General features: G+C 35.7%; 1 non-coding gene across 1 annotated transcript; it reads right to left on the reverse strand.

The window, feature by feature from the left end:
• Positions 1-7,152: 7,152 nt before the first annotated feature.
• On the reverse strand, positions 7,153-7,259 carry LOC136201654 (small nucleolar RNA R71). The gene has a single exon (XR_010674000.1). It is a non-coding gene; the product is annotated as a small nucleolar RNA R71 (small nucleolar RNA).
• Positions 7,260-17,485: the final 10,226 nt, after the last annotated feature.

Here is a 17,485-nt window from a genome sequence, read left to right on the forward strand (position 1 = left end):
ACTACTTCCATTCCATGGAAGTTAGATCTAAGAGGTAATTTCAAAACTAAATCCGAATTTAGCTCTAAAAGTGATCAAAAGCCTCAGGTTGATTCAAAAGCATTTGGAAAGTTGCAAATTGGTGGAACTACTCCAAAATACCAAAGTACTGAAAAACCCACGAGAACTCGTGAAATTGTCTGTTTTAAGTGCCGAGGGAGAGGGCACTATGCAAGAGAGTGTTCGAATCAAAAGGTGATGGTTATGAAGCATGGGGAGTTAATATCTGAAAGTGAGTCCGAACATGAATCATATGATATGCCCGTCTTGGAAGATTGTAGTGATATAGAAGAGGTGGATAGCAAAGGAGGACATGGAGTTAACTTAGTCACTCTTAGAACATTGAAGATGGGAGTGAGTAGTGACATTGAGCAACGGGAGCACATATTTCATGCTCATTGCAAGGTACTTGGAAAGACATGCTTACTAATTATTGATGGAGGAAGTTGTTGCAACGTGGTGAGCAACGTGTTAGTAAGCCGATTGGGGATATCAACAATTCCACATCCCAATCCTTATCGGTTACAATGGTTGAATGATAGTAACGAACTCAAAGTTACTAAACAGGTGCTTCTGAACTTTTCTATTGGTTCTTTTTCTGATGAGGTATTATGTGATGTAGTACCCATGCAAGCATGTCATGTGTTATTGGGGAGGCCTTGGAAATTCGATCGATCAGCACTACATCATAGTCGAACAAATAAGTTTACTATTGCTAAAGATGGGAAGAAGTATATTTTGCCACCTTTGTCACCTGCTGAAGTGTTTGAAGATCAGCTCTACATGCAAAGAATGTTATAAGAACAATTCGTGAGAAGGGAAACGGTTAAGGCGAGAGAAAATAAGAGTGATAAAATCAGTGAGGGTGTGAAGAGAGAAGAGGTGAGTGAAAAGGCATTAGTAAGGTCGAGAAATGAGGTTGAGATGAGAGAAAAAGAGAGGAGCATTAACAAAAGCCAAAATCTATCTTTATATGCTAAATTGAGGGATGTAAAGCAAGCTGATTTTGAAAACAAAAATTTATTATTATTTTATTGTAAGAGTTTTTGTTTATCTTCTGTAAGTCAGTCTAACCTTCCTTCTAGTATTTCCCCTCTTTTGCAGGAGTTCAAGGATTTATTCCCCGAAGAGATGCCTAATAAGTTACCCCCGATTCGAGGAATTGAGCATCAAATTGACTTTGTTCCCGGAGCACAAATTCCAAATCGACCAGCCTATAGAAGTAACCCTGAGGAGACAAAAGAACTACAAAGGCAAGTCGAGGAACTAATGGCAAAAGGGTTGATTCGTGAATCTATGAGTCCGTGTGCTGTACCAGTCATCCTAGTACCAAAGAAAGATGGAACTTGGCGGATGTGCATCGATTGTAGAGCCGTCAATAAAATCACGGTAAAGTATCATCATCCTATCCCTAGGTTAGATGATATGTTGGATGAACTAAATGGGGCTGTTATTTTCACTAAAATAGATCTTAAGAGTGGGTACCATCAGATTCGCATGTCATTAGGAGATGAATGGAAAACGGCTTTTAAGACTAAGCATGGTTTATATGAGTGGTTAGTTATGCCTTTCGGTTTAACAAATGCACCTAGTACTTTCATGAGATTAATGAATCATGTTTTGAGAGAGTTTATAGGTAAATTTGTTGTTGTTTATTTCGATGACATTCTTATCTATTCTAAATCTGAGGCAGAACCCATAGAACATGTTAAGGCTGTATTAGATGTTTTGAGAGAACAGAAATTATACGCTAACCTTTCTAAGTGCTCATTTTGCATGGAGAAAGTTGTGTTTTTGGGTTTTATTGTTTCAGCACAAGGAGTTTCTGTTGATATTGAAAAGGTGAAAGCCATTCAAGAGTGGCCAATGCCAAATTCAGTTACCGAGGTGAGGAGCTTTCATGGCTTGGCGAGTTTTTATAGGAGGTTTGTGAAGAACTTCAGTACCATTGCCACACCACTAACCGAGGTAATAAAAAAGAATGTTGGCTTTAAGTGGGGCAAAGCACAAGAGGATGCTTTTGAGATGCTTAAAGCAAGACTAACTTCTGCCCCCGTTTTAGCACTTCCAAACTTTGATAAATCGTTTGAAATTGAGTGTGATGCGTCGGGAGTAGGGATTGGTGCTATTTTAATGCAAGAGGGTCGACCTATAGCCTTCTTTAGTGAAAAACTTAGTGGTGCAACCTTAAACTATCCCACTTATGATAAAGAACTATATGCATTAGTTAGGGCTTTGCAAATGTGGCAACATTATTTATGGCCTAAAGAGTTTGTGATCCACACCGATCATGAATCCTTGAAACATCTTAAGGGTCAACAAAAATTGAACCGAAGACATGCCAAGTGGGTGGAATTTATAGAGACGTTTCCTTATGTGATTAAGTATAAGCAAAGGAAGGAAAACGTAGTTGCTGATGCATTAAGTAGGAGAGTTAGCTTATTGAATGTGATGCATGCTAAGTGTTTAGGATTTGAGTATATCAAAGAATTATATGTTGATGATCTAGACTTTGCATCTATTTATAAAGCTTGTGAACTTACTGCCTTTGGAAAATTTTATAGACATGAGGGCTACTTATTTAGAGATAACCGATTATGCATGCCTAAATGTTCACATAGAGATTTGCTTGTGAGGGAAGCCCATGGTGGAGGCTTGATGGGGCATTTTGGAGTTGCTAAGACGTTAGAGATGATTTCTGAACATTTCTTTTGGCCTCATATGAAACGTGATGTGGAAAGAATATGTGCTAGTTGTATTAATTGTAAGAAAGCTAAGTCTAGAGTCATGCCTCATGGTTTATACACTCCATTACCTGTGCCGAATGAACCTTGGACTGATATATCCATGGATTTTGTGATGGCTTTACCTAGGTCTAAGAGAGGTAATGATTCCATATTTGTGGTTGTAGATCGCTTTTCTAAGATGGCACATTTCATACCATGCCATAAAACTGATGATGCTATTAATATTGCTAACTTGTTCTTTAGAGAGGTTGTTCGTCTGCATGGGATGCCAAAGAGTATAGTTAGTGATAGAGATCCTAAGTTTTTAAGCTATTTTTGGAAGACTTTGTGGAATAAATTGGGGACTAAACTGTTGTTTTCTACTTCTTGTCACCCTCAAACTGATGGTCAAACCGAAGTAGTAAATAGAACTTTAGGACAACTTCTTAGGGCAGTCATTCAAAAGAATCTTAAGTCATGGGAAGAATGCCTACCATTTATTGAGTTCGCTTATAATAGGGCTATGCATTCATCTACTAACTTTTCACCATTTGAAATTGTTTATGGTTTTAATCCTGTGACACCATTAGACTTGATCCATTTGCCTGTTAATGAAAGGAAAAGTTTAGATGGAAAGAAAAAGGCAGAAATGGTGCTTAAGTTACATGAACAAGTGAAACAACAACTGGAGAAGAAGAATGAGCATTATGCAAAGCAAGCTAACAAGGGTCGACAATGTGTTCTATTTGAACCCAGTGATTGGGTGTGGTTGCATATGCGCAAGGAAAGGTTCCCCGCTCAGAGAAAATCAAAACTACATCCTAGAGGCGATGGTCCATTTCAAGTAGTCGCACGAATTGGGGATAATGCCTACAAGCTCGACTTGCCAGGTGAGTATAGTGTGCATGCAACTTTTAATGTGGCTGATTTATCTTTGTTTGATGTAGGAGATGAAGATTTGAGGACAAATCCTTTTCAAGAGAGAGGGAATGATGTGATATCAAAAGCACAAGAGCATGGAACAAAGGAGCTTGGAGTTAAAGAGCCCAGTAGAAGCATGAGGGATCCATTGGAGCTGTCAATTGGACCTATGATAAAGAATCGTGCAAAGAAAGACCAACAAATGCTTAATGGACTCATTTTGAGCTTCTTTAAGCAAGGAATGGATTCTAGCGAAGTCATTAAAGATGGTGTGTTTTTGTGTTGTATCCAAGCCCAAGCCCATAATAGTGATATGTAAAAAGGTTGATCATGTTTTAAGAGAAGCTTTGGACTTGCATGTGTTTGGCATGTGCAAAACCCATTGGGACTCATTAAAATTAATGCTATAACCTTATAGGTTTGATTGGGCTTATTTCTAGCTAACTAAAAGGCCCAAATAATGTTAATTAGTGGGCTGAAATTAGGCTCTAAAGGACAAAAACGAATTTAATGTTTTTCCCTGTCTAATTAGGATTTCTTTTACCTTGGTGCACTAGGATTCGACTTCCCTTTTAGTTTAAGTTTAGGTTTCTTTTGTAGCCCATATAAAGGCTTGTATTCTTCATTATTTTCATAAATCGAACATTAATATTTTTATGAACAAAAGTTCTTCTTTTCCTTTGGAAATTATTTTCAATCCGGGATTGAATTCTTTATTGTGAGCTTGAGAGACCGGGTCATCATTCTTGCAATATTATCTTGATCGTGAACAAGTATTTTGGTAAGGTACTTGTGAATCGCCAAACACTCAGGTTCCAATTTAATTATTCGAATGTGTAAGGTTAGATCTCCTTTCATTGTCTTTAATTCTTTGGGATTGGTTTGTTATCACCAATTTATGTTTGTTATTTGATTCTATTAATTTCTTAAGATAGATCGGGAAAACTTGTTGATTTGGTTATTATCTCTCTTTCATAACCAATATCACATCAGTTCTTCGGATGAAAAACATCTAGGCCGGTTAAAGAGTGCCAAACCATGTGTGCATTAAAAGTCTTTGGTTTGGAATAAAAATCTTGAGTAAGAAAACCAAACCATTGTCCATCGCCGCATACCCGACCTCAAAACGAATATCTTTATTTCGAAAAGAAATAATACCTCTCTTCTTATCATAAGTTAGAGTGACCAAAAACTCCATAATATGCGATTTATTACTAGGAAAACGCATACTAGCTGTTAAGCCCAAAATATACCTAAAATATCATATATAAATACGTTAAATTTACATTGAAATTGTGCTAATTATATTCATTTGGAATACTTTTACGTCTTTATTTACTTCTTTGATGCAAGGTACTTAATTATTTGGTTAAATCCAAATAGGAGCGAAAACGGAGCTAAAATGGAGGAAAAACCTAAAAAACGTACCGAGAACGCATAACAGCCAGAAGAACGCTCAAGGAGGACGAAAAGCAGTCGAGAGACAGGGAAATATCTCTCTGTCGCGACTGAGATTTTCATAATCTCAGTCGCGACTTACGGAAGCCAGCTCGGGAGAAAGACAAAGTCTTCAAACTCGCCCCTGTACCCCCTGTCGCGACTGAGATTTTCAGAATCTCAGTCGCGACAGCGAACTGTTCTGCACACAAAACACATGTTTTAATCCGAGAAACGCGTTTGTTCGTTTGGATAAAAGCGACCCTTCACTAACGGACACGACCCATCATTTACAACCCTTCAACAACTATAAATAAGTGATCCATTTCAGAATTGGAGAGGTTGGAAAAGTTAGAGAAATTAGAGAAGAAAGTTATTATGTTGAGTTTCTGATTCAGAAAAGAATCAGAAAGTTAGATTTCATTTCTGTAAACAAACTTGCTATACATAAGTTGTTATTAGATTAGTTATAAACACAGTATCAGTGTAGTTTCTAAGGTTGATCAGAGAAAAGTTTTCATTCTGGTAGTGGACCTAGCAGTCTCTATTCCGAAGATCCAGCGAGAAGAATTGACGGCTGAAGCGCATGAGGTTTGACGCACCTACGGAGTTTGAGAGAAAGATTGTCAACCCGGATCTCAAAGTTTTCGTTACAATGCTATCCAAGTTTCTACTTCTCTGTTAACTTGTGAAAATTCACATTTCATTAATGATATACTTATTTATTCAATAAATTCTTACTGTTGTTATTTTGATATTGTTCTGACAAAATGATTTTCAAAATGATAAATTGGTGTTTTTATTAAAACGTTCTATTCCATCTTATTCATATAAGAACTTTGTTGAACACTTGACAGATTTAGTTTTTATGGATGACATGATCGCTGATCGCGGCTTATCAGACATAAAATACTAGTTTGATTAAGGTAGGAATCACCTCAACATCAGGGGGATTTCTACGGTTCAAAGCCATTTAATTGAATAAATCGCTATATTGTTACATGTCCATAATCTTACAAAGTTAAAGTTGCTTTCTTTGCTTTATGAAAATAAGTTTTATACCTTCTATTTATTCCAGTTACGGTAGTATCTGTCTTGTAATCAAAATCCCAAGACAGAACTGTTCTCTAAACTCGATATAATATTTCTATCTAATCCTAATTTACCAAAACCAATTCCATCAATTAAACGTATTTCTTTTATTAAACCTAAACACGTGATTAAAACCGAATTAAATAAAGTTTTAGTTAAAAAGCGTTCCCTGTGGGTTCGATATCTTTTATTACTACAAGCGTATACCGTGCACTTGCGGAAATCGCTCAACAAGTTTTTGGCGCCGTTGCCGGGGAACGCCAAAATTTTTGACAAAATTTTAAATTTTTCGTGTTTTATTTCGAATCTAGGTTTAAACATACTTATTTTAACTTTTATAATTTAATAATTTTCATTTACTAATTTATTTATTTTTCAAATTCTATTTTGTAGATAGTTTCGGTTCGTGCAAGATTTCAGGTTCATGCGCAGTTCTCGAAGTTCAGGCATTGTACCAGACCCTATAGACCCAGAAATTGAGAAAACCATTAGGAAGAACAAGAAAAACAAGAAAAACAAAAATAAGACCCCAGTAAAAACATATACCGAGCCAGAAAAAATGGCAGACCCACCAACACTTATGGATTACGCTAGGCCAGGTGTGGCCGGTGTGACCAATAGTATCGTTAGACCCAGAATTACCACAAACCAATTTGAAATTAAGCCAACTTTGCTTAATATGTTGCAAAATAATGTAACATTTTACGGGTTACCTAACGAAAATCCTAACACCCACTTAACAAATTTCCTTGAAATTTGTGACACCTTTAAAATCCCAGATATGACTGCTGAAGCAATCAAACTTTGCCTCTTTCCTTTCACTTTGAAGGATAGAGCCAAAGAATGGTTAACTTCTATGCCAGCCGCAACTTTTGCCACTTGGGAACAATTAGCCCAAGCATTTTTATCTAAATATTTTCCTTTAGCAAAAACCGCAAGAGTCATAAAGGAGTTAACATCTTTTTCTCAAAATGATAATGAGACTCTTTATGAAACTTGGGAACGTTTTAAAGAACTTCAACGTTTATGCCCACACCACCAATTACCCGCTGAACTTTTAATGCAAACATTTTACAATGGACTAAATCCTACAACTAGGAGTTCATTAGATGCTATGTCGGGAGGGCTATTTATGAAGAAAACATCAGTCCAAGCGAGAGAACTTTTGGAGGAAATGGCAATCAACAGCAGTATGTGGCCCGCGGAACGTGGACATATGCCGGTAGCAAAACCATCATCCTCAACCACACCATCAGTTAAAGGTATAGTTGAACTTGATCCAGTCGCGATGCTACAAGCCCAATTTTCTGCTTTATCGCACAAAATTGACAAATTTATGGCACCACGCGATACCAATGGTAATCCAATCCAAACGGATGTGGATTACGAAAATATGAGTGAGATCAAACAGGTAAATTTTGTCCAAGGGCAAAACCAAACTAACAATCCTTATTCTAATACTTATAATTCTGGATGGAGGAATCATCCTAACTTTAACTGGAAAGATAACAGTAACAATAATACAAGTGCTAATCAAAATCGTACCACTAATTATCAGAATCAGTCAAGAGATACGATTAGCACTTTATCTTCTAAAATCGATAAGTTTATAGATGCTATCAGTGGAAAAATAAGTAATCACGACGATGGTTTTAAACGGATCGAAAGTAAATTCGATCAGCTTATTAAAAACCACTCATCTAGCATCCATAATTTGGAGGTTCAAATTGGTCAACTTGCTAAATCAATTCCATCCCGAAAAGAGGGAAGTCTTCCCAGCCATACGGAAGAAAATCCGAAAGAGCAGGTGAAAGCTATCACTCTTCGTTCAGGGAAAAATTATCAAGGGCCTGAAATGCCCAAAGATGCAACATTACCAGGAACTGATTTACCAAAGTCCAAAGAAGATATCTTAAACACAAATAGTTCACCATTTGACACAAGTACCAAAACTTTTGTATCCAAGCCACCTTTTCTGCACAAAGTCCGAAATAAGGACTATGATAAACAACTTCTAACGTTTTTGGATAAACTTAAAAATTTGCACATCAATTTGACGTTCATGGATGCAATCACACAAATTCCTAACTATGGTAAGTTTTTAAAAGATTTAATTTCAAAGAAAATCAGTTGGGAAGGAATTTCATCCATTTCGTTAACTGAAGACTGTAGTTCAATCGTGTCAAGTAATTTTCCCACTAAACTCAAAGATCCCGGATGTTTTACTATTCCGTGTAAATTGGGAGATATTGAATTCCCAAGTTGTCTTTGTGATTTAGGAGCAAGTATAAACTTAATGCCATTGTCTATTTTTAACAAGTTAGGTTTAGAAGAAGATATCAAACGTACCAATATGGTTTTGCAATTAGCGGATCAAACCACTAAGAGGCCATATGGTATAATTGAAGATGTTTTAGTCAAAGTCGATAAATTTATTTTTCCTACCGATTTTGTTATATTAGACTTTGCATATGATGTAAATTGCCCTTTAATTTTTGGTCGACCGTTTATGAACACGGGACGCGCTCTAGTAGATGTGTCGGAAGGGAAGGTAGTTTTAAGGATAGGAGAAGATAAGATCGAGTTTGATATGAACAAAGCGATGAAATACCCTATGGAGGAATTCGCTTGTATGAAACTTGATTTAGTCGAGGAATGTGTCAATGATGTAATTCAAAGTGAAGAAATAATTGAACCTATAATAGGTGAGGAATTAGATGATAAGGACTCAGAGCCTTTGATTCGAGAAGATGGACCAGTTCCACCTTCAATTGTAACACCCCCTAAATTAGAACTTAAAGAGTTACCCAATCATTTGAGGTACGCTTTCTTAGGCGAAGCCGATTCTCTACCAATAATTATTTCTAACAAATTAACAAGCGATCAAGAAGAAAAATTGAAAGAAGTTGTTAGAAATAGGATAGGAAGTATGGGATGGCAAATTTCAGACTTAAAAGGAATCAATCCTAGTATAGTAATGCATAGAATTCACTTAGAAGAGGATAAGCCACCTAAAGCGGATAGGCAAAGACGCTTAAATCCGAACATGAAAGAAGTAGTAAAAAATGAGATTACTAAACTTTTAGACAATGGAATCATTTATCCGATCTCGGATAGTGAATGGGTTAGTCCAATCCATTGTGTACCTAAAAAGGGAGGCATAACTGTTGTAAGAAATGATGAAGGTGAACTGATACCTACACGAACCACCACCGGTTGGAGGGTTTGTATAGACTATAGGAACCTAAATAAAGCAACTAGGAAAGATCATTTTCCTCTACCTTTCATTGATCAAATGATCGAAAGGATAGCCGGTCATGCATTTTATTGTTTCCTAGACGGTTATTCCGGATTCTTTCAAATTTACATTTACCCGGATGACCAAGATAAAACAACCTTCACGTGTCCTTACGGAACATTTGCATATAGGAGAATGCCTTTTGGTCTATGTAATGCACCAGCAACATTTCAACGATGTATGACAGCAATATTTAATGACTTCATTGAAGACATAATGGAAGTTTTCATGGATGATTTTTCAGTTTATGGAGATTCTTTCGATGCATGTTTACAGAACTTAGATAAAGTATTGTCTAGATGTGAGGAAACGAATTTAGTATTAAATTGGGAAAAATGTCATTTCATGGTAGACGAAGGAATTGTTTTAGGTCATAAGATATCTGAAAAAGGTTTAGAAGTGGACAAAGCAAAGACTTCAGTTATAGAAAAATTACCCCCACCAACCACTGTTAAAGGAGTAAGATCATTTTTAGGTCATGCAGGTTTTTACAGAAGGTTTATAAAGAACTTTTCTGTAATCTCCAAACCACTTACTAATTTGCTTATGAAGGATTCCATTTTTTATTTTAATAAAGATTGTTTACAAGCTTTCAATACCTTGAAAACAGCTTTAGTCAGTACACCTATAATATCGAAACCCGATTGGAATCTACCTTTCGAAATTATGTGTGATGCGAGTGACTTAGCTGTAGGATGTGTATTAGGTCAAAGGAAGGATAAGAAACTTCATGTTATATATTATGCGAGTCACACATTGTCCGGTGCACAGCTAAATTACACCACAACTGAAAAAGAAATGTTAGCAGTAGTTTTTGCATGTGATAAGTTCCGATCTTATTTGTTAGGATCTAAAGTCGTCATTTATATAGATCATGCAGCTTTACGATATTTATTTGCTAAGAAAGATGCAAAACCACGTCTTATTAGATGGGTTTTACTATTGCAAGAATTTGACATTGAGATTAAAGACAAAAAGGGAGTTGAAAACCTGGTCGCTGATCATCTATCAAGACTTGAGGATGAAAACGGTCCCATCAGTGAAACATCAGGCATTCGAGATGATTTCCCCGATGAACATCTCATGCAAGTACAAAGTGTCATAGATCCATGGTATGCGGATATAGCCAATTACTTAGCTGCATATGTTGTGCCAGATGGATTGACTTCTCAACAAAAGAAGAAATTCTTTTCAGAAGCTAAGAAATATTTTTGGGAAGATCCATTCTTGTTCAAAACATGCGGCGATGGAATACTTAGGAGATGTGTTAGTGAGTTTGAATATGACTCTATAATGTTAGAATGTCATACTAGCGCTTACGGAGGTCATAGTAGCGTAAGCAAAACAGCATCTAGAATACTTGAATGCGGATTCTTTTGGCCTACTCTGTTTAAAAATGTCCGTTCATTTATTACCTGCTGTGATAAATGTCAAAGAACAGGGAATATAGGAAGGAAAGATGAGATGCCTCTTACGAACATATTAGAAGTTGAAATCTTCGACGTATGGGGGATTGATTTCATGGGTCCTTTTCCTCCTTCTTTTGGCAAAAATTATATATTAGTAGCCGTAGATTATGTTTCAAAGTGGGTTGAAGCAATTGCAACCCCGACAAATGATTCTAAAGTAGTTGTTAAGTTTTTAAATTCAATATTCTGTCGATTTGGAGTTCCTAGAGTTATGGTAAGTGACAGTGGTACTCATTTCGTAAATAGAGCTTTTGAGTCACTTATGAGAAAATACGGAGTACACCGCCGTATCTCTACACCGTACCATCCACAAACGAATGGTCAGGCAGAAATTTCAAATAGAAAACTCAAATGGATACTTGAGAAAACAGTTTCGTCTTCTAGAAGAGACTGGGCACATAAACTTAACGATGCATTATGGGCATACCGTACTGCATTTAAAACACCTATCGGAATGACACCTTATATATTAGTCTATGGTAAAGCTTGTCATTTGCCGGTTGAATTAGAACATAAAGCATATTGGGCTATAAGAACCCTTAATTATGATTTGCAAAGCGCAGGGAAAAAGTGTTTGTTCGACTTAAACGAGTTGGATGAATTACGCTATTTGTCCTACGAAAATGCAAGAATTTATAAGGAAAAAATTAAAAAGTGGCATGATGCCAAAATCAAAATTAAAAACTTTAATGTTGGGGATAAAGTCTTACTTTTTAATTCGAGACTAAAGTTATTTCCAGGAAAGCTAAAATCTAGATGGGCTGGACCATTTTTGGTTGTTAAAACATTTGATTACGGAACTTTGGAGCTAGAAAAGTCTAATGGCGAACGATTTAAGGTCAATGGTAATCGTTGCAAGATTTATTTCGACGGCGCTCCAATTCAAGCAATTGAATCCGTGGATAAATTCTATGAAAATTAATTTATTTCGTTTTCATGTTTTTAATTTATAGTTTTTCTTATTTTATGTTCATCATTATTATTCTTTTTCTTTTTAATTTATTTATTTATTTTTAATTTATTTACTTTAATTTTTATTTTTATTTTTTTTTACAAATGAGTTTTGTTAACATTAAAATTTTAATTTAGTCATGTTTTGAAAGTTTCATTAAGTGTTAAGTGGTATTGAGAAATTAAATATGCAGAAATCTCAGTTGAGATTCCGAAAATCTCAGTTGAGATTTTCTGTCTTTTTGCAATTGAAATAACTATAAGGGATTACTGTCTTCTTTCTTTAAAATTTATGTCAGTTGAATCAAAGAGGTATCACTTTGGCACCTTTTTCTTTTTAACAGACACAACCTTTCACTTATAGGTCTTATATATTCCTGTAGGATCAGACTTCTTCCATTTCATTTTATCTTTCTGAATTTCTTTCTCAAATTCTCAAATCCTACAGACTTCATTTTCTTTTCTCTCACAGACATGACTAAGTCTTTGAAAAATGTTCAAAAACACACTTCTTCTCAAAACGGGAAAGTTGATATCTCCGATCGTTATGGTGCATGGTTTCCCATTTATAACCATGACGAGGGGAAACGCATTCTGCAATTCAGATATGCTCAATTCTTTGGCATGATGTACCTGGACGAGTTTCTGAACGAGGAACTCGGGATAAACGAAGACATTGATCGCTATCTGACTAATTTGGGTTGGACCAAATTTGTTTCTATGAAATTTCCTATTATTGGAAATTGGGTTCTGGAATTTTTCTCCACCGTTAGGTTCGTCAACAAGACACGTGTTCGCCTCAGTTTTCATTGTGAAAGGCAGGTATTCACTTTTGGATATCCAGAACTTCATAATTGGTTTGGATTTCCACCCCGAGACACAACTCAACACCATCCTGGAAGGGATATGACTTCTAGAGATATATGGAGGATGTTAACAGGATTTTGGCGATTCAATCCACGTCTTGCCTTCAACAAATCCATTAATTCTAATTCCATGTTGTATCTGCATAAATTCCTCTGTCACAGCCTTTTTGGTCGAGTCAGTAGCAATGTTGTGAAAGATACTGATCTCTATGTGTTGGGCGACATTTTCCAAGGCAACTCAGTGAACTCCTTGAAGATTCTAATGGAGGGGTTAGTTGCTGCTTCCCGTTCGAAGAAACGGAAGATTGGGTTCGCCAACATCATTTGTGGAATCATTTTAGGAGCCAAGGGAACCATTTCTGTCCCTTGGACTGATACAAAACCATTCCCTATTCTAGACTACGAGTTCTTGGAGAACGAGGGGCTTGTCAAACGAGTTTTTCGTTCTGGTCCAACATTCCTTTCTGCACCAGAGAGGCAAATCTTCATTCAAACGAAGATTAACAGGGCCAATGCACGTCGTTTGTCAACTACTTAGGGATATAATATGCGTTTCTGTTTTGTTTTATTGTACATATGAGTGTTTATATATTTATGTCTATATGAGTACGATGTTTTTTTATGTAATATTTAATAAGGTATTGTTTCTATTTTTGATTATAATAAATAAAAGTGCATTAATTCATTAGTTTATTTCTTTTATTTAAGGAACAACCCTTGGTTTTCCTTTAATTTAATGTTTCAATTTTGTTTATCTCAGTTTCAGGGATTAATATTCACATTAATGTCAGTTAATTATAAGAGGAATTGGTTTAGAAGTGTTAAAATCATCAAAACCAGTCACAATTTTACCCAGAATTTCCAAAATCTCAGTTGAGATTACGAATTCTCAGTTGAGACGGCAAGAGGACACAATTCAGCAAAAATTCGACCCCTTTACCTACTTGCTGTCGCGACTGAGATTTTGAAAATCTCAGTCCCGACTTGCGACTTCCAGGGACGGGATTAGGGGCGAATTTTCACTCTTTTCCTCTTCCTACTCTAATTACTTACCCATTCATCTATCTTAATCAATACCTATTACTTACACCTATTTATAACACCTATTTTTACACCAATCAATCATCTTTTCTCTTCCCAATACCAAGATTCACTCATCTTCCCCATAAATCTTTACCCTATTCTTCTTCTTCTTCCCCAATTTACCACCATTATCTTTTACTCTTACTCTTACCCTAATCAATGCCTAGACAAAAGACCGTTGCTAACAAGGCCAAGGCCACCGAAGTCAATCGATTACGGGTTCAATATGGAGCACCATTCGATATTACGACGGAAGCTGAAGGACGCAAATATCGCTGATTTTCTAATAGCCAAATAGAGTTCGTCGACATGCTTTTTCTCGACACCGATACGGTAAACACACTTTCTTTTACCGAGCATATTGATGAATATCTTTCCGTTCTTGGTTGGAAACGATTTTCTAGTATGCGTTTTCCAAGTCTTAAATCGCATATTATTGAGTTTTTGGTTACTCTAACCTATGACAAGAAGAAATGAGTTATCTCTTTTCGGAATGATGGAGTTCGTTATGATGTTGGGTATGCGTCCATGAACCATTGGTTTGGTTTTCCTACTCGGAATTTTTATTCCAAACCAAAACCTTTTAATTCAAACACAGTTTGGCAATCTTTAACCGGTTTAGATGTTTTTAGTCCAAAGAATACATCTAGTAAGCTACTTAAGGATGATTGTATCTTCTTCTTTCACAAGTTTTTATCATTCTCCTTATTTGGTCGGGTTGAAAGTTCCAAAGTGCAAGTTCGTGATTTGGTTGTGTTAGATGCTATTTTTAAGGGTTTGACCATTGATAGTATTGAGATGATATTTACTAATTTAGTTCGAGCTTCCAAGTCCCGCAATAAGCAAATGCCTATGGGTAATTTAATTACCGGCATTGTTTTGGGCGCTCGAGGTGAATTAGCGGATTATCAAAATATGCCTCATGTTGGTTTACCTTTCTTGGATCTCACGGCACTTCAAAGGGCCAATTTATTGAAGAAAATGGGACCCCCCGCCTTTATCTCTTATGCGAATCGCACAAGACGTATTTTTGCTACCATGAGTAGTGAAGCCTCGGGTTCTCAAGGTTTAGGTGCCCAAGATGATGACGAGGATGATGAAGAGGAATTTGATGAAAAAGAGGAGGAGGAGGAGCATGTTGATGTTAATGCTACCGAGCAAGCAAATATAGAACCAAATGAAGAGGAACAAGTTGGATGGCAACGTGTTTTGACACAAATGAACGAGCATAACCATCACATGAATTTGCGGTTAGATGAAGTCGTTGCCAACAATACCGAAATGAGTTCGAGGATAAACACGGTGGATGCCAATATCACTACATTGCGACGTGAGCACAAATCTACTCGTCGCCGGTTGCTATCTTTCTTCCGACGCCAAGGAGTTCACCTTGATAGGTTTTATCCTTTCTTTCTTTAACTCATTTTCGTTCTTATTATTATGTCTTGTTCAATTTGGTACAATATTTTTAATTATGTTTGGTACAATTCTCTTTATTATGTTGTTTGAATGTTATCGTACAATTATTTTCAATTCTAATTCGTATGGTTTATTTCGTACTATTTTTCGTGTTTTATCGCTTTTTGCACCAATGAGGACATGGTCCAAATTAAGTGTGGGAGGAGATATTTCATATTCATTTTTAATTTTAAGTACGAATGAATGCCACGAATGAGAATGAATGCTATTTATTTAAATATAAATGCCTATTGTTATTCAAATTTTAAGTAAACTACAAAATGCAACATTTTTCAAAAACAAATGCAACATTTTTGCTTATAAAGTGCAACACTTTTTAAAATAATAGCAATTTTTCATAAACGTAAATTTTTTGTTTTTTGTTAACTATATTTTTCATATGTTTCAAACACTTTAACTTTCAAAGATAATGTTAAAGCATATTTTAAGGTTATCATTATTGGTAGAAATAATATTTCTATACGGGCTATATTTTTACAAATATTTTTACAAATCTCCGATACGATTTTATAAAAAACGTCTCGAGTAAATGTATATAAGTAAAATTTCTTTAGTTTCAAATCTCTATTTTATATCATGAATTCATGATAAATATAAATCTTATTTTCAATTTTCAATTAGGTTTATAGGCATAAGTCAAACTAACAACTTTAGCTTTTTAGCTCGGTATGATTTTCGTCTTACATTAAAAACCAATTGAAGTTTTTAAGGAAACTTTAGCCATAATACATGTTGAATTTCAAGTCAATATAGGATGAATGTGCTATTTTTCTTTCCCAATTTTATTTTTGTATTAATTAAATCAAGTAGTCGTATTCTTAACTTTTGGCCACGATTGAGACCAACCTTATCACAATCGAGGTATGAAAGGGAAGAACATTAAGTACCGTTTACTTTTGGCCACGATTGCGACCACCCTTATCACGGTCGAGGTATGAAAGGAACGTTATAAATTAAAGCAAAATTAAACGTGTTTAAAGTTTTAAGTAACGATTGCGTCCACCCATGGCATGGTCGGTACCTCTTAAACAAACACGAAAGCAAATAAAATGCGTATAAAGTTACGATCGAGACCACCCTTATCACGGGCGTAACTAAGCAAATATATTAAACCTAAGTCCTTAATAAATCCATATTTGTAATAGTTTAGGTTTGGGAAAGGAAATTTTGTGCTTAGAAATGCCTTGAGACGAAAGATTCGAAAACATGCATGCTTACACCGTCCCGAATACTTCAATATAAAAATTGAAATACAAGACGAGTAATATATCTTTTTTATACAAGCTAGTTTGATACTTTGCGTATAAATTTACCATGAAAGTTTATCTTTCGGTTTAACTAATTTAAAAAGGAATATATGGATATATATTCTATTTATAAAGAGATTGATTAAAGAATAAATTCAGTGAAATTTTGCTCGGGACTAGCAAAAGCTTAAGTGTGGAAGTTTGTTAAGCCCAAAATATACCTAAAATATCATATATAAATACGTTAAATTTACATTGAAATCGTGCTAATTATATTCATTTGGAATACTTTTACGTCTTTATTTACTTCTTTGATGCAAGGTACTTAATTATTTGGTTAAATCCAAATAGGAGCGAAAACGGAGCTAAAATGGAGGAAAAACCTAAAAAAACGTACCGAGAACGCATAACAGCCAGAAGAACGCTCAAGGAGGACGAAAAGCAGTCGAGAGACAGGGAAATATCTCTCTGTCGCGACTGAGATTTTCATAATCTCAGTCGCGACTTACGGAAGCCAGCTCGAGAGAAAGACGAAGTCTTCAAACTCGCCCATGTACCCCCTGTCGCGACTGAGATTTTCAGAATCTCAGTCGCGACAGCGAACTGTTCTGCACACAAAACACATGTTTTAATCCGAGAAACGCGTCTGTTCGTTTGGATAAAAGCGACCCTTCACTAACGGACACGACCCATCATTTACAACCCTTCAACAACTATAAATAAGTGATCCATTTCAGAATTGGAGAGGTTGGAAAAGTTAGAGAAATTAGAGAAGAAAGTTATTATGTTGAGTTTCTGATTCAGAAAAGAATCAGAAAGTTAGATTTCATTTCTGTAAACAAACTTGCTATACACAAGTTGTTATTAGATTAGTTAT

The sequence above is a fragment of the Euphorbia lathyris genome, chromosome 7 (genome assembly GCF_963576675.1).
Source record: "Euphorbia lathyris chromosome 7, ddEupLath1.1, whole genome shotgun sequence".
NCBI classification, from domain to species: domain Eukaryota; kingdom Viridiplantae; phylum Streptophyta; class Magnoliopsida; order Malpighiales; family Euphorbiaceae; genus Euphorbia; species Euphorbia lathyris.